This window comes from Trachypithecus francoisi, unplaced genomic scaffold (assembly GCF_009764315.1).
Source record: "Trachypithecus francoisi isolate TF-2019V2 unplaced genomic scaffold, Tfra_2.0 Lachesis_group2, whole genome shotgun sequence".
In the NCBI taxonomy this organism is placed as follows: Eukaryota; Metazoa; Chordata; class Mammalia; order Primates; family Cercopithecidae; genus Trachypithecus; species Trachypithecus francoisi.
In genome coordinates, this window is record NW_022681465.1 from 72142198 (window position 1) to 72159111 (window position 16914).

The 16914-nt window shown below is 41.9% G+C and overlaps 1 long non-coding RNA gene across 3 annotated transcripts; it reads left to right on the forward strand.

The window, feature by feature from the left end:
- Positions 1–216: 216 nt before the first annotated feature.
- LOC117065040 lies at positions 217–16270 on the forward strand. Of its 3 annotated transcripts, XR_004429803.1 has the most exons (9): positions 217–2042; positions 2232–3367; positions 3930–4100; positions 5262–5452; positions 5892–5973; positions 9018–9136; positions 11644–12948; positions 14583–14742; positions 15159–16270. It is a non-coding gene; the product is annotated as an uncharacterized LOC117065040 (long non-coding RNA). The 3 variants fall into 3 exon arrangements; XR_004429802.1 differs by having other exon boundaries at positions 217–3367; XR_004429804.1 differs by having other exon boundaries at positions 217–3367; positions 12835–12948.
- The last annotated feature ends 644 nt before the right edge of the window (positions 16271–16914 follow it).

Genomic DNA, 16914 nt, shown 5'->3' on the forward strand with positions numbered 1-16914 from the left:
GAAGCTGAAATGTAAGTCCCAAATGATCACCAAATAGGCAGGACCAGCAAAATAATTAGGAGAATCAAGACAAATTTCTGGCTTTTTCTGTGTGTGTGTGTGTGTGTGTGTGTGTGTGTGTGTGTTGTATATGTGCTTCTGTGTGCTTTTGTGTCACACGTACTCATGTGAGTTAGATTTTATAAAATAGCTGTGTTTTCCAAGCGTATGTATATACTTTATTTATTTTATTAGTTCATTCAAGCATTTGTTTATTCATTCAGTAAAGAGCCATTCATTCATTCATCTAATATCTATAGTAGGTCTGCTGTGTGCCATTCTAGTTAGTAGGTACTAGGGATACAATGATGAGCCAGACCAAGTTCTTGCCCTCATGGAGCTTCTATTTCAGAGTAGACGATGCTCTCATATGCCTATTGAATACCTAGATGTTGTTTTGTAATTTCCTTTTCTGTAGGGATCATCGTTTCAACAGATTGCCAAATAGAGCCCAGGAGCCCTGCCCCCTGCTTTCCTCCTTCCTGGTTTCACAATGTCCTTTTCAGCAAAGATGCTTTTCCAGACATTTCTTTATATGTCTGATATATTTATACACAAAACTGGGGAAGATGTATTAAAAGTGTGAACTCTACATGGCTCTAAAGTCTAAAGAGGAAGTGAAGCTATTCAGCTGAGGGTTTTGACTGGTTCCCATTGGGAAACCCCTTTCAAGCAAAACCTTCATGGAGCAACACACTTCAAAGAGGTTCCCAGTGATGCCGTGTTTAAAACTTGTTAATTGGACCTAATTGCGAACAGCTGCTCAGTTTAGCCACTGTTTGGGTTGGCATTCACCTACCATAGATCTAGGTCATCTTTTTGTTACATTACATTCATATTGGTATCGTAATGTATTTGTTATAATCTTAGAATTTGTCACCATCCAAAGGATTATGAGATAATAAATAAAAACACAGAGACAACATATTTGTCAAGCCCTGAGGTCACTGCCAAGTACAAAAGCACTTGAGAGCAGATGCCTATTTGATACACTGTGTGTAGTCATGGCATTTCACTCACACATGTGGGAAGGTTGCCAACAGCAACAAAAAATCTGTGGTGTTTGCTGGAAGCACTGAATGATCTTTTATTGTCCATTTCTTCTTCGTTTAACTATTGCCTTTTAATGCCATACATCACAGAAACAAAGGGGAGACTAATAAATAGTAGTTTATTAGGTGAAATTGCTATTGGATCTAGTTTTATACAATATTCATGTTTCTTAAGAATCACTTGGGGGAACAACTTGTTGGTTAAATGTGAAGGGGTGATTTGGAAAATATTTAACAAGTGATAAGGCATGAGCACTGAGCAATTAGAAGGAATACTGGCCGTAGCAACTGGCATGGCCATACTCAGGCATACTTGTTGTGTAGCAACCAAAGTGTCTATTATCAAGCAAGTTATCACTAAGGGTAACTAGAACATGATCCTGCTGGGATTCAGTGTAGAACATGCACAGCAGAGTTATCTTACTCTAGGAGTGAGAGAGCCAGGGTATTCCTACCAACTCCTGCCCATCACTGGTTGAAGGCAGTCCTGCCATGCAAGTGGCTAAGTGGGCTCTGGAGGTCTGGGGATGCCTTTATGCAAAAAAAAAATGCTGGTTTGGCAACTGGAAGTCAGACTACTGAGTACTGAAGTGATGAGTGCCTAAGGGTATGGGTGGACACCAGCAGTACCTGCTATGGTGGTAGGGGGGCATTTGAGGATGTTGGTGGGGCTTATCATGAAATATTTCTCTCTCTGCATTGGGCATGTCAGTAGAAATAGCCTCCCTGAGGTTATTTGAAATAAATCAATACTCAGATTACATCTTATAAATTAAATGGGATTGAGGGGGTGGAGCATTTAATGAAAATGGTGATGGTATTGAGAACAGTGTAAGCAGTTAACACTAATTTGTTCTTCTATATGATAAGCGTGGCTTCTCATTTTTCCAGATGAGGACATTGAGGATCAGAGATGTTGAAATACTTGCCCAAAGATGCACAAGTGAAATGGTAAAGACAGGATTTGAATTCTCTTTTTCTCTCTCCCTTCCCCCTCCAACTTTTCCCGTTTCAACAAAGATTTGAATACTTACTATGTTCTGGGCACTATTTTAAGCACCACATAGCAAAGAAACAATTTTGGTCCTTTTCGATCCTGATAATCCCCCATCCCTCCCTTAAACGTTTTTCCTTCCCCAGGTCCTTTCCTAACTTTTGTGGGGCCCTGCAAGTGTAAAAACAGAGGCTCATATACCATACCTCAATATTTGAAAGTGATAAATCAAGCTGGCAAAGTGTTAAATAAAAGATGCTCCATCCTCCTGCCTTGATAAAGACACTTGTGCACAAGGGCTGCTGTGCACTGAGAATCTGTGGGGTCTTGGAGCACCATGCAGGTATGTGGTGGCTCAGAGGGTGTGAACACCTAGCCCATGGCCTGTGGCCTGTCCCTCATCTCTTCCCACCCTGGCAGTCCCACATAAGGGGGTGCTACACATATGTGCGTGGACATCCTAGCCTACACATCCAAGCTGTATCCCCACAAACAGCACCCCTTAGCTTAGGGGTGTGTGCACTGGTGGTGTGACTTGCCTTGGAGAGAAAAGGCCTGGAGAAAGCTCTGGAAGTGGAATTAAGATCACTTGGACAGGGGATTCAGGGTCTCTGGTACCCAAGACATAGTCCGAAAGAGGAGATGCAGGCTGCAGGCTCCAGGTGGGTACATCTCTGTGCCCCTGAACTCTTCACCCCATAGAAAGGGCACAACCAGAGGAATACTAGGGGCCCCCCTTTCCTGGGCCTAAGAATAACCCTCCCCATTCTATTTTCTCTTCCAAATCCCACTTTCACATGTAGATATTTTTTTGAGATTTGGCCTTCTGAGGATTTTTATAAAGGAAAATGTGGAATTCAAACACTCTACTTGTTGAACAGAGAGCAGGTCCACTGAGGTGGGCAGATGGTAGGTGTCACCGAAAGTGGAGGATGGGACTGTGGAGAGACCTGCTGGGCTCTCTGGGGCTACATGGACTTCCCTGCATTCAGCAGCCCTAGTCTACAGAGGGAGAAGCTATGCTGTCCTGGCCCTCTGTCTTGAGACCTTGATGGGTTCATCCCAAACCTCAGGAAGTGGCTGCAGTTTAGCAGGATCAGCTCTGCTTGCTGTTCACTTCTCCAACCATGAGGACGGCAGCTCTGGATAGACGTCTAAAGCACACACGAAAGCAGTGCTTCCTTTACTGGGCCAGATTCTCCTGGGGGAGCGGACAGAAGCCCTCCAACCTGAGCAGTACGTTCTCATGCCAGTGTGCATTTGCCTGTCTCCCTTGGGGAAGGTAGGTGGTTTAAATTCTTTATTTATTAAGCCTGCACAATGTGATAGAACACTATGGGAGACAGTCCTCGATGTTTTATTCTTAAGAAAATAGGAAAGTGTAGATACATTTCCCTTCCTTTAAATTCTATTCACTTCTCTCTCTGTGTTAGGGGAGGTACTGAGGAATGCTGTTTTCATTTGCTTTTGCTTTTAATATGGTGTTACTCAGAACCACTAGGGTATATCTATTAATATATCTGTATCTACATCTGTATCTATATCACCTATATCCATATCTATCTATCTATCTATCTATCTATTATCTATCCATCTATATTATCTATCTACCTATCTAATCTATCTATAGATAGATATATGAGAGAGGATTTTGTAAGTTGTTTTTTTTTTGAGACAGGATCTCCCTCTGTCACCCAGGCCGGAGTACAGTGGCACAATCATAGCTCACTGCAAGCCTCAAACTCCTAGGCTCAAACGATCCTCCAGCCTCAGCCTCCTGAGTCGCTGGAACTATAGATACACACCACTGTGACTGACTAATTTGTTTAATTTTTATTTTGTAGAGACAGGTGGGGTCTTGCTACATTGTCCAGGCTGATATTGAACTGCTGACCTTAAGTGATCTTTCTGCATCAGCCTCTCAAAGTGCTGGGATTACAGGTGTGAGCCACCGCAACCAGCTGGAAGCTGGATTTTTAATGTTTCATAGTAGAGCAACTGGGGTCACCCATTAGGTAACACATCCCAACACCTTTTCTCCTCTGAGCGGCTCCCATGTTCACATCTCACAAGGTGCTCCGTGCTTCAGGATGTCTCCCCAGTTGCTCTTCAGCCTCCTCTTGCTACACGGGCCAAGGGCACTGTTTGATGTTTGCAGCTTGTCCTCTTGCCTCCCTTCAACGCTTCAACTTATCTCTTCCCATTTGCATTATCCCTAACTAGGTATGTTGCTCATACGGACTCACAAAGGGCCAATGTTAAAATTTCAGGAGAGTTGTGAGCCACTTATTAAATACAGCCATTATAAAAGTGAAATGGCCTAAACTTACATTTAAAGAAATTTCATTAAAAACAAAGTTAGTAATAATGATACTCGAAATTCATTACTTTCAAATTGTTTTACTATATGTTACTATTGTCTATGCTGTTGGGGTTATTTTTGTCTATTGTACCTGCAGGGTGGAAATATATAACAGTGTGCTCTGCTATGTCCTTTTCCCAACTGTGTGTTTCATGATGTCTTGTTGGAGCTTGAAATCAGCCATGGATGTAGTATTTATTTCATGTAAATTGGTAAACATTATGAATCAGGAGTCCCTCCCTTACCCAGAGAGCCTGTTGTTAACATTTACCAGCACACCATGATCTGTAGCTCTCAAATCCTTAGATCAGAGTTTCTCAGTTCTAGCACTATTCACATTTTAGGCCAAATAATTCTTTGCTTTTTGGGGGGTGTCACATGCATAGTGGAATGTTGAGCAGCATCTCTGGATGCTAGTAGCGTCCCCTCCCTGGTTGTGACAACCAAAAATGTCTCCAGATGTTGCCAAATGTCTTCTGGGGGATAAAGTTATCTCCACTTAAGAACCACTGGCCTAGACAACATTATCCTTTAATGTAAATGACTTGCTATTCTTTCCTTTTTAAACTTTAGCTTGCATCTGACAAATATTCAGTGTCCATTATGCATGTAAATACAATGATGAGCAAGATAAGCATTGTCTCTGTCTTCATGGAACTCCAGTCTGAAATCATGGACTAAGCTGAAAATATACTGAGTATCCACTAGGACTAGAACATGCTATCTGCATGCTAATGTGCTCAGTAGGTGATCTTGATCTTTATTCCATTAACACTAATTGCAACATTGTATAATGTTTGTGTTTCCCCTTCAGGTGACTGTTGTCTCCTGGGCACAGGTAGCTGCCAATAGGTGAGCCTCTCAGGAGATCACTGGTATATCTAGGATGGCAATTAGCTTCTTTAATATGACAGCCTCAGTGTAGTGGCTGGCAAGGAGCTGCGATTGGAAGGAACTGGAAGTCACACCCAAGCTCATTGAACAAGCATGCCATGAGTGCCATGAGTAAGTAGTCCCAGCTGATGAGCTTATCAGGGGGTTGCCAGTGGGGGGACTGCCCAGGATGGAGATAGAATGGGAGACATAGCCAGACCTCAGAAGGATATGCAGCTCCTGTGAGGACCTAAGTGGAGCTGAGTCAGCATGGCCCTGGTGAGCACACAGCAGGCATTGATCAGCCACAGACTTCAGTATTGAGACCTTCTAGGGTGGGAACTAGATGAACTGGAGGACAGACCAGGAACCTGCACATATGAATCATGTGGGCCAAGGACCTTCCTCCCCTTTCCTACCAACATGAAGCAGACCCTTCCCCCAGGGGTCATCTTGGAGAAAAATGGGAAAGTGGAGCGTGGTAGGGGACGAGGTGCTGCAATACCAAAATATCCAGAAGGCATTTAAAATTATTGGACTAGATGACATGTAATTTTCCTTCTTTACTTAGTAAAGTGAAGGACTCTGGAGAAAGATTTGATCAATTATAGAAAATAATGGAGGTACATTTTCTTTGCGTAACTAAATATAGGGTAAGTACATTTTGAATTTGCTAAAATTGTCTTTGCTCTGCCTCTGCACACATGTGGGCACCCGCGCACACACACAAATGACACTTCTAGGAGTTCTTCTTTGCCACCACCTCCTCTCAAGAATCAATGCTCACGAAAGCATTTGTGAGAAATGTGGAGTTTACTGTGGGGTTTCAAAGGGAAGATGATGGAGGTTTCACTGTAACTCCCACAAGAAACAGATTCATATTCTGCTTTGATACTGTGTTCATCATTTCCAATATGTACGTTTTTCCTAGTTGAGTATTTGATATCTTGGAAACCAGACTCTGTCTTGCTGTGTTGGTATGTCATAGTCTAATTGTCAGCACGTTTCCTTTGGTAACAATACATAAGACAATGGTGTGTCTTATGTTGGTGACTTCTTATATTTGTTAAAATCTTTTAAGTCTACTGCTTTGCAGTCCTTCCTCAACTGCAAGCAGAGGCTTCCCCACTGAGGAAAGTACAGTCTGGAGTCCGACCATCACTCGCTATATCTCCACCATTCTCAAGCCAGGTAACCTTGGGCAAGTTACTGAAGGGTTCAGGGGCTTTGTTTCCCCACCTGTGCAATGGAGATAATATTACTAACTACTTCATCCGATTGTAGTAAGAGTTGAATGAGTTGATTCATATAAAGAAGTTGGAACGCTGTCAGGTGGTGGTGACTTCTAGAAAAATAGTTGTTCTTACATGTTTAGTCCCCTCCCACACAGGCCCTGCCTCCTGTTACCTGTTGCTTTTTCTTTCCTCCCTTATTTTATAAATAATACTTCACTGACCACTGTTTGCTATTTGAACACAACTTTGAGATCTCTCCTCTCCTTCCCAAATGGCTTACCTAAGTATTTACTCCAAATAAATATGTTGTCTTTTAGAGATACTCTGATAAGTAAAGATTGCTGTATGCAGTAACATATTTTTTCATTATTTCTGATGCATCTATGGTAGATGCAAGAGATAGTAAGGTATGAGCTTGGCTGGAGCCGAGCTAGGTTTTTGGGGGAACATTAGGAGATGGGATGGGAAAAAGATAGGTTGGAGACAGATGGCACTTGAAGAATCTCCCCTTTGAAATGTTTGGTAAAGTCTATGATGTGATACCTCTCCATACATCTCTTAGGAGGCTTCGTATTTTGATGATAGCCTTGAATGCTAGGGACACCACACCGGCTAGCCCATTCAGGGTGGAGAGGACTTTCACCCTCTTCAATTCACTGTGTATGGGTGGCAATGTTTCTTCCCACATATATGGCTGGCCCTAGGAGACAAGTCAGGGTATATGAGCTGTGGATGTGAACTGAGAGAACAGTTGGGGCTTAGGTGAAAAGTGGAGATTCAGGAACTCTTCAGATATAGTGGCCTTAGGGAAAGATAGATGTATTAGACCATTCTTACATTGCTATAAAGAAATACCTGAGACTGGGTAATTTATAAAGAAAAGAGGTTAAATTGGCTCATAGTTCTATAGGCTATACAGGAAGCATAGTGCTGGCATCTGCTCAGCTTCTGGTGAAACCTCAGGGAGCTTTTAACATGGCGGAAGGGGAATGGGGAAAAGGCATGCCACAAATTGAAAGCAGGAGCAAGCAAGGGAGATTGGGGATAGGGGTAGGTGTTACAGACTTTTAAATGAGCAGGTCTCATAACATCTCACTCACTATTGTGAATATGGCACCAAGCCGTGAGGGATCTGCTCCCGTGATCCAAACACTTCCCACCAGGCCCCTCCTCCAGCATTAGGGATTACAATTCACCATGAGATCTGGGTGGGGACACACATCCAAACTATATCACTAGACACTAACAAAGCGATACCTGGTCCATCTGGGTTCAAGGTGTGCCACAGGCCTGCATGTCCTCCTAAGCTTTTCCAGACCCTTGGTGCCAGAGTTCGAATGGCTGCAGTCCTGGCATATTCCTCAGTGAGACTGGACAAAATAATCCACTCCTGCAAATGGAAAATTTCTTCTGTGTAGGGTGAGCACTTCCAGCTCCAGAAATGAAACATGCTAAAGGCAGAGTGTGACTTGGCATGGGGTGACCGGTTTCCCAACTGATCGGTTCTCTACCCTGTTAGTTCATTTTGCTGATGATCTTGTCCCTAAGGGCAAAGAACTTTCTAGCTGGTCACCTTTGCAACAAAGTAAGAGTCTTTGAAAGAGGATTTTAAAAAATCCTTTTTTGGTTTATTTTGGGTTTAATGAGTCAACACTTTATTTTACTATGAGTGTTTATAACCAAACCTAAATGTATGTAGGATCTTGAACTTCCCCCACAACTATTTCCTATTTGTTCCCAGAAAAATTCCAATGCCAGATTTTGCCATAGCAACCAGAGGCAAATATCAAGACAGCAATAAAGAGCAAGCTGGAAAAGGGTTTCCCTACAATGTGGCTTGAGTTTCTGTAGGGCATTCCATCCTCCGTGCGGAGCCCTGGAAGGCAAGAGGGGGCCCTGCGGTTCCTCGTGGGGGGTCTGGTAGAGTCCAGCTTTACCAGCATCCAGGACCCACTAGGAAATGTGTCTTTCAGGCAGCTGGGCTAGGGGCGGAAGGATCAGCTTGCCTGCTCCTCGGTCTTGGCACCTGTTGTGTGTTGATCTTTATTTTTGTATGTCAATTTTTCAAAATTAAATGTATTGAATTATTATTTTTCCATTATGCTTTTCCTCTGAGCAGTTTAGTAAACAAGCCTGTTGTGTATTTCCTAATTGTCCCCTCAAGTGCTCTTTGGAAGAAGGCAGTGCATATATATAAGTAAGCAAATGGAACCAAAGAACAGGAGACTCTTCCAATACCTGCCCACGATGTCCCTCATTCTGTGTCCTTCCTTGTTGTCATGGTTGTTGTGGTAATGTTAGGAAGTCCCACTTCTTGCCCGTAGGTAAAGTCATCTCACTACATTATAGCCTTCTTGCTGAAAGAACTTTGGGCTTCCGAGTTACTTTAGAAGTTTGGATTAGCGTGTGTTGATAAATGTTTAACAACTTGCTCGCAGACATAAAATTGCTTTGATTTGTAGAGCTGATTTGCTGATTTCTGTGGTGTAAATCCTCCCACCATGGCAGATTTCTTCTTGCCAGAGTGACCTCATGAATGTGGAACTGGAAGGAGATGAACACATTTAACTCTCATGCACTGGTAAGAGCTGGCTGCCCCGCACCGCTGGTTCTGTGGACTTAGGCCTGGTTTCTCAACCTCAGGACTATTGACATTTTGGGCAGAATGGTTGTTGGTTATTGGTGGCTGTCCTGTGTATTGTAGGATGTTTAGCAGCACCTGTGGTTTCTACTCACTAGATGCCAGGAGCAACCCCTTCCCTCTAAGTTGTAACAACCAAAATTGTCTCCAGATTTTGCCAGATGTCTCCTGAGGGGCCAAATCTCCCTTAGTTCTGGGCTATTCTGCATTGGTAGTGCTTAGAAGGTCCATTCAGCAGGCAGTAGGCCTCCATTGGTAGCTTTTCCATGAACCACTCTGAATATGCACCCAAAGAGGTTCTCTCTTGGCATTTTGGATGCGGTGCATTAGTCTGTTCTCATGCTGCTAATAAAGACATACCCGAGACTGGGTAATTTATAAAGGAAAGAGATTTAACAGACTCACAGTTCCGCATGGCTTGGGAGGCCTCACAATTGTGGCAGAAGATGAAGGAAGAGCAAAGGGACATCTTACATGGCAGCAGGCAAGACAGCTTGTGCAGGAGAACTCCCCTTTATCAAATCGTCAGATCTCATGAGACTTATTCACTATCATGAGAACAACATGGGAAAGTCCTGCCCCCATGATTCAGTCACCTCCCACTGGGTCCCTCCCATGACACATGGGAATTGTGCGAGCTACAATTCAGGATGAGATTTGGGTGGGGATACAGCCAAACAATAACATGTGGTATTGCAAAACACTGAAGGTGTGCTTCCTTGGGTAGTCTTGAGAAGTGTCATGCTGTAAGGACTTAAGGCACCAAAAAATTAAGACACAGCAGGGCCACTAGGAGAGCATCAGTGTAATTCCACTATAGGATATATCCTATATCCATTATAGGATGGATTTTGAGATACTGCAGAGGTCCCTTAGGCAAACCTTTCCTTTGTGTGGGTGAGAAATGAGACTCAGAGACAAGGTGTGACTTGTCCAAGGGCAAGATGTGGATGTGCTTGGGACAGTCACAGGGGTGTTGTGGTGAATGCTGTGAGATGCCTGTGTGACATACTGGGAATTAGAACTGACTCCAACTTGTAGCTAAATGTGTTTTGTGGGCTTTTCAATGTTGGGTTTGGATGGATATATTTTGATGTCTCCCTGTCCCCTACCTCTCTGCCCCTTTGGAAATATCTGATCATGAAAACCATATTATAATGAGGGACTTCTGTTTCAGATAAAACTATTCCCTTCAGCTTCAGGAGTGAGTTGATTATTCACATGTTCTATTTAGGGGGTTTAAGCTGCTAGTCTTTAAAGAATAAATGCTGAAGGTTGTCATTAATTCCTCTTTCTTTCCTCCCACATCTGCTCTGGGCCTTCTCATTGATGTAGTATCTCAGGTTACTTCCAAAATAATTTGAGAAAAGGATTTATAGAAGAAGCTAGCTTTCCAGTAGAAAAGTTTAGATGACAAGATTAATGTGATAAGAACTAAGAAAGCCCTTCCTAGTTTTCATTGATAATGTGTTTTTAATGCCCAGAGGTGCCCAGTCAAAAAGGAAATATTACAGAAAGATTATTTTCATCAACAGAGTTCTTGGGCATTGCAAGTTCCAGTGTAATTAGGGAAATAACATATGAGTAGTACATCAGTACACTTCAGATGCCAATACGTTGGGCTTAATGAGGACAGCAAGTCTGCTTTTATTAGGGGATTGAATAAAAGTGAAAGGAGTGCTTGAAAAGAATTGGTAATTTTGGATGGGATAATTCATCACTTCACTCCAGATCAGTTTTTCACAGTAAGAAGTGCTGGCTCTTCAGAAAATTTGGCACAACTAAAGTTTATTTTCACTACCTCCTCCTTCTCCCATTGTCCTTTGTCACCCCCCCCAGCAGGTCCACAGTGATTCTGCAGGTCATCCTTGTGGGCCCTGCCCATTCTCTTCCATCAGGGGCTATCTTACATCAATCTTTCAAGGTCTCCTCAGTGATGTAGGCCAGTTGGGTTTTTGCTTTCTTTTCTCAGAGCACAATTCAGCCTCAGCATCTTAGTCTAAAAGGATTCATGCAAGGGTGTCAGATGTTGTATTAGGCTAAAGGGGAGGTATTTTGGGTTGTGGGGAGCACTTAATGCAATCCTGTATGACATTCCCTACTCAGTGATGTTCAGGCTCCACAGACCAACATGGAAAGGGCTTAAGGGAGATAACAAAAAAATCTCTTCTTCCGCAAGGATTTTCAGTTGATCAATTTTGTTACTTTTTTGTGATGAAACTATCTGCACTGCAACTAATGATATTTTTTTCTCAAGGTGGAAAAGGTGGGAGCAACAGCTTTCAGTTCTAAGGATACATTCTGTGGACCTTCATAAGCCCTAGGAACTAGGGGGGAAAGATTGAGGAGGAAATAGAGAAAATAATTTGCTCTATAGTATTTTCCCCCTGAGTTGCCATCTGGAGTCTTCAGAGCTTAACACTGCACCCTTGCACTGTTGCACACAGCGCAGGAGCAATACCAAGAGATGTCAAACGTGAGTGATATTGGTCACTGGAAACAGCAGATTCCAAGTAGCTGTATCACTAGACTGTTCCATCAGAAGATTCATTTGTGCCAACTACTTCTTTGTCATGGATCCTTCCTGGCTCTGCAACACAGATGTGGAAAGTGAAGAGAACATGTCATTGGATTCCATTTCTAAGAGTGGAAAATATACAATTTACCGTGGGATGTTTAAGATATTAGCATATTGTTCACCATGTGTATCCAGAGCTTTAGTAGAAGTAGGTTGAAAGAGCAGTGCATGTATACATGGTGCTCCTCATTGTCAAATACTGAAGCCTGTTTCAGGCTGGGTTTGGGGGCTGGGGGTACTTATGGGACAAAGTCTGACCCTCGGTCTGTAGGCTGAGTGCCTTCTTAGTGTGTTGGGACTCAGGATCTATTCACCCTATCTATACTCACAAGCCTAATTCATTAATCAGGATGACTTACTGGGCTGTGAGACCTTTGAGGACAGGACCTTATACCTTTATCTTGTGCCTCCCATGCCTAGTATAGCACCAGGCATGTAATAAGTTCTTTTTAAAAAAGTATTTTACAGCTTTATCAAGGCATACATGATGTAGGATCAACTGCATGTGTTTCAAGTTTTCCACTTGATGAGTTTTGATATATGTCTATACCCATGAAACCGTCACTGCAATCAAGATAATGAACACATTCATCATCCCTAAAGTTTCTTATGTCCCTTTGCAAGTCGCCCCCCTTCTTCCCATTGTTCTCAAACAACCACTATTCTGCTTCCTGTCACTACAGATGAGTTTGTGTTTTTCTGGAATTTTATATAAATGGAATCATACAACATGTACTCTGTTTTTCTTTCTGGCTGTTTTTACTCAGCATAATTTTCTCAAGATTCATTGAAGTTCTATATATTAATAGTTTGCTACATTTCATTGCTGAATAGTATTCCATTGTATAAATCATAATAGGCACCTAACAAGTGTTTGTGGCTTTACATTGATTTGAAAATTAATTTTTAAGAATATAATTGGGAGAAAAGCAGACAATGGGATACCACTCTATTCTTGGTGAGTGGGTTCACTCAGGAAGTGGAAATAGGAATCAGGAGATAATTTGGCATGGTAGAGACTTCTGTTGTCATTCAATATCTATTTTTCCTTCTTTCTTAGGACTAGAATACCCGAGTTTTGGCTGGGCACAGAACTGTCTGGAATACAGACTATAATTCCCAGCCTTCTGTGCAGTTCTGTGTGGCCATGTGACTAAGTTGTTGTCAATATGAGGTAAGCAGAAGGGGTCTGTAAAACTTCTTAAAAGTCTCCTTGAAGGAAGAGGGATTTCCTTTTCTTCTTCCTGTTCCCTGTTGTCTGGAAAGTGGCTGCAATGTCTGGAGCTCTGGCAGCCATTTTGAACCAGAAGAGACCTTGAGAATGGCAGATGCTCATAACAGAGCAATAAAGTAGAGCAGGTCTGGGGCCCTGACACCACCGAGTGCCATGGCAGACCTGGACTACCTCCCTCAAGGCTTCTCAACTGATAAATATAAATTTTGATCTTGGCTGGGAGTGGTGGCTCACACCTGTATTCCCAGCACTTTGGGAGGTCAAGGCAGGTGGATCACTTGAGGTCAGAAGTTCAAGACCAGCCTGGCCGGTATGGCGAAACCCTGTCTCTACTAGAAATGCAAAAATTAGCTGGGTGTGGTGGCACACGCCTGTAATCCCAGCTACTCGGGAGGCTGAGGTAGGAGAATTGCTTGAACCTGGGAGGCGGAGGTTGCAGTAAGCTGAGATCGTGCCACTGCACTCCAGCCTAGGATACAGAGCAAGACTCCATCTCAAAAAACAAACAACTAACTAACTAACTAAATAAATTTTGGTCTTGTTTAAACCACTGCTGTTTTTGTGGGGGTTTTTGTTTGTTTCTTGCAGACAAAACAATTCTAACTGATACAGTTAGTAAGATGGAGTTAGTTAGAACAAGAGGGAGCTTAATGTTGCTGGAAGATTGTTTCCATCATGCTCATATGTCCATTTCCAGTGTATGGATGTTACTGACTAGAAACCTAGTATCAACTATTAGAATCTCTTTTCATGAGTTCTGGAAAAACCCTGACAAACCATTCTTAAAATTCCCCTTTTCCCAATCATGTAACTCAAGCCCCGTCTATTTGTAGCCATCATTAACATTTTAGACTTCTTAAAATTATACTTATTTTACATTTATTGACTTTTAACATGGTGGCTCTGTGGTGGGATGTGGGGTTAACCTAACATCATTACAAAATTTACAGATCATAGTTACGGTGGTTTATTTGGAAATGTTTTCTGTAGATGCCCAGTCTCATTTATTACATATGAATTTTTGTTACGTTTAATCCCTAGTGTTGGTTTGGCTTATGACTCTCATTTTTTATTTGAAATATTTCAAACATACATAAAAGAGTGTATGTCCAGATGTCATTTATCTAGCAAACATAACTCTGTAGAACAGTAGTTGCCAACTTTATTTATTAATATAACAGTGGAAGCCTTTTTGCAAATGACATCCTATGCAGAAGCCCATTATATAAAACATCTCAGAGCTTCTCTGGTTGAAGCAAAAATGGAGGGCTTGGAGCCTTCCTAGATTAAACCCCACCTTGGCCACCCCTTTCTACACCATGGTAGCCCCTGAAATCTGCTCACACGGCCTGAAGGTCCTGTGAGCACAGCTGAAGAGCACAGATTAAGAACAGGTTCAAGAATCAGAAAGCAAGCTAAACACGGTGATCAGATCAGCCATAGCAGGTGATCCGGTGTACAAATATTAAAGCCCATCCATTTTCTTCATAGAGGAGCCTCTGAGATTCTCATTCAGAACTCTGTGCTCTTATGTTAGCCACAATTCTAATAAGCTTTGCAATCTGGTTTCTCAGTCACGGAAGAATAGAAGAACAACTCAGGGCAGGAAGAAGTCAGACATAGCCAGACACGGCTACTAGCAGTTCTGCCAATGAAAGACGAGACCAGAATGTTTAAAACAGGCAAACACAAGGTGTGAAAAACTAGAAGCTAAAACTTCTGAGGTCATTTAAGGTAAATGTAGTTCCTTAATGTATTCCAGTGGGTTATGAGGGCATGATTTTATATATTTACATCTAGAAAGAGAGTGTGTGTGTATACATATATATGTATGGATGGATGCATAAATATATATGTGTATATATATATATTTAGTGAGTGTGTGGTTGTATAAAGTATGTGTATACATAAATACATAAAATATTTGTATACTTATAAATATATATTATATATGTAAACAATATACATATGTACACATACAATATTTTGCTTAGTGGTTATAGTGATGATTCTGAGAAGAAAAGCCTCATATTTTCTGTTAGTCATTCTGTTTACAGTAATAACAATAATACTTACTGAAACAATTTTTATGTGCTAGGTACTGTTCTGTTTTGTGTGGTTAATTTATTTACTCTTTCTACTTTCTGAAGCAGGGACTATCATTATCCCTGGAAGCAGAGAGAAGTTCAGTCCCTTGCCCAACATCACACTGCAAGCATGCGTTGGAGCTGAGATTCAAACCCAGGTATTCAGGGTCCAGGGACCATGCTTTTAATATATTCCATATCTTAGGAGAATTTCCCCTATTTAAACAATAAAAGTGCAAAAATCTTGTGGCTAGCCAAAATTTTCAGTTGTTTGGAAAACTTATTTATCCAATAAGTGGAAAACTCACTTGTCCTCCAACAATTCTGGATAAATGAAAGAACGAATTGAACTGAGACTGTTATCCGGGTCTCCCAGTACTTTGTAGTTCCTATCCATATGGCTTGTCAGGAAGGCCACAGGGAGGTAAACTAACTCGAGCAGGTCTGAGTAACCAGAAACAATCCCACATCAGACTGTTGGCAGTGGGAGTGGAACACTCAGAGCTGAACCGCGTGCAAGATGGTTGCATTTTCATTTGCAATGTTGTCATCTTCCTCTTGGCTCAAGAGGTATTTTGGAGTTGACATGAAGGCTACTGTAATTTTTAGAGGCTTTTTGCTTTCTGGCTTGTATTTACATATTGTGGTAGAAGAGTCAGAAGACTTCAAGCTTCAAAAGTGAATCTTATTGCAACTTACGAAAGCACCACCCTGTGGGGTGCAGCTCTCAGCATGTGTCACCGCAGGCGCTGTGATTTCCCTGGCTTCATCCAACTTTGGTTGCTGTTCTTCATGCTCAGGAATTCTGCAATTGCCGTAGCTTTTGCTGTTGTTATGTCTGTAGGTATGGACTCATTTCTAGCATTCTGGAATGAAACATTATTTCAAGGAAAGCTTCTCATTGTAAAAGGTCCACACATTCAGAAGGAAACTGGGAGCACATTTTCTCATAGGCCTGAAGCATTAACTGACTATATGTCTTTCCCCTCAGCATTATCATCATGTTGTAAATGGATGAGTCATGGACAACATTTTCACACACATACATGAGGTCCATCGACCGGTCCTTAGGACAACTAGATTTCTTTTCTTTCTTTGTTTTAATGAAGAAGACAAGTCAAGATTCAGCAGATAAAAATGCTCAGCACATTTGCTGAAATCTTAGCAAAATCAAATTACTAGTAATTTGTTAATCACACTATACCTGTTTTGAGCCAATCCTACTTAACCCATCCTCCATCTTCCTCATGCTTGCCTCCTTCGTGAACTCCTATTTATGTTACAAAGATCAGTGTTTATGTTACTACTTTTGTGCTATTTCTGAACATTAAATGTACCTCTATTGTAGAACATATCTCATGGAATAGTTATTATCACATATCCACTGCCCTTGTTAGGCTGTGAGTGAGCTTTCTTTCTTTCTTTCTTTTTGTTTCCTTCCTTCCTTCTTTCCTTCTCCCTCTCCCTCTCCTTCTCCCTCTCCCTCTCCTTCCTTCCTTCTTTCCTTCTCCCTCTCTCTCCCTCTCCCTCTCCTTCCTTCCTTCTCTCTCTCTTTTTCTTTTCTTTTCTTTCTTTCTTTCTTTCTTTCTTTCTTTCTTTCTTTCTTTCTTTTTTTTTTTTTTGGTGTCAGTCTGTCACCCAGGCTGAAGTGCAATGGTATGATCATAGCTCACTGCAGCCTCGATTTCTCAGGCTCAAGCGCTCCTCCTGCCTCAGTCTCTGGAGTAGCTGGGACTATAGGCACACATTATCACTCCTGGCTTAAAGCCTGGTAGTTTCTTGTAGGTAGGATTCATAACTAATGTATTGCCATGTCCTA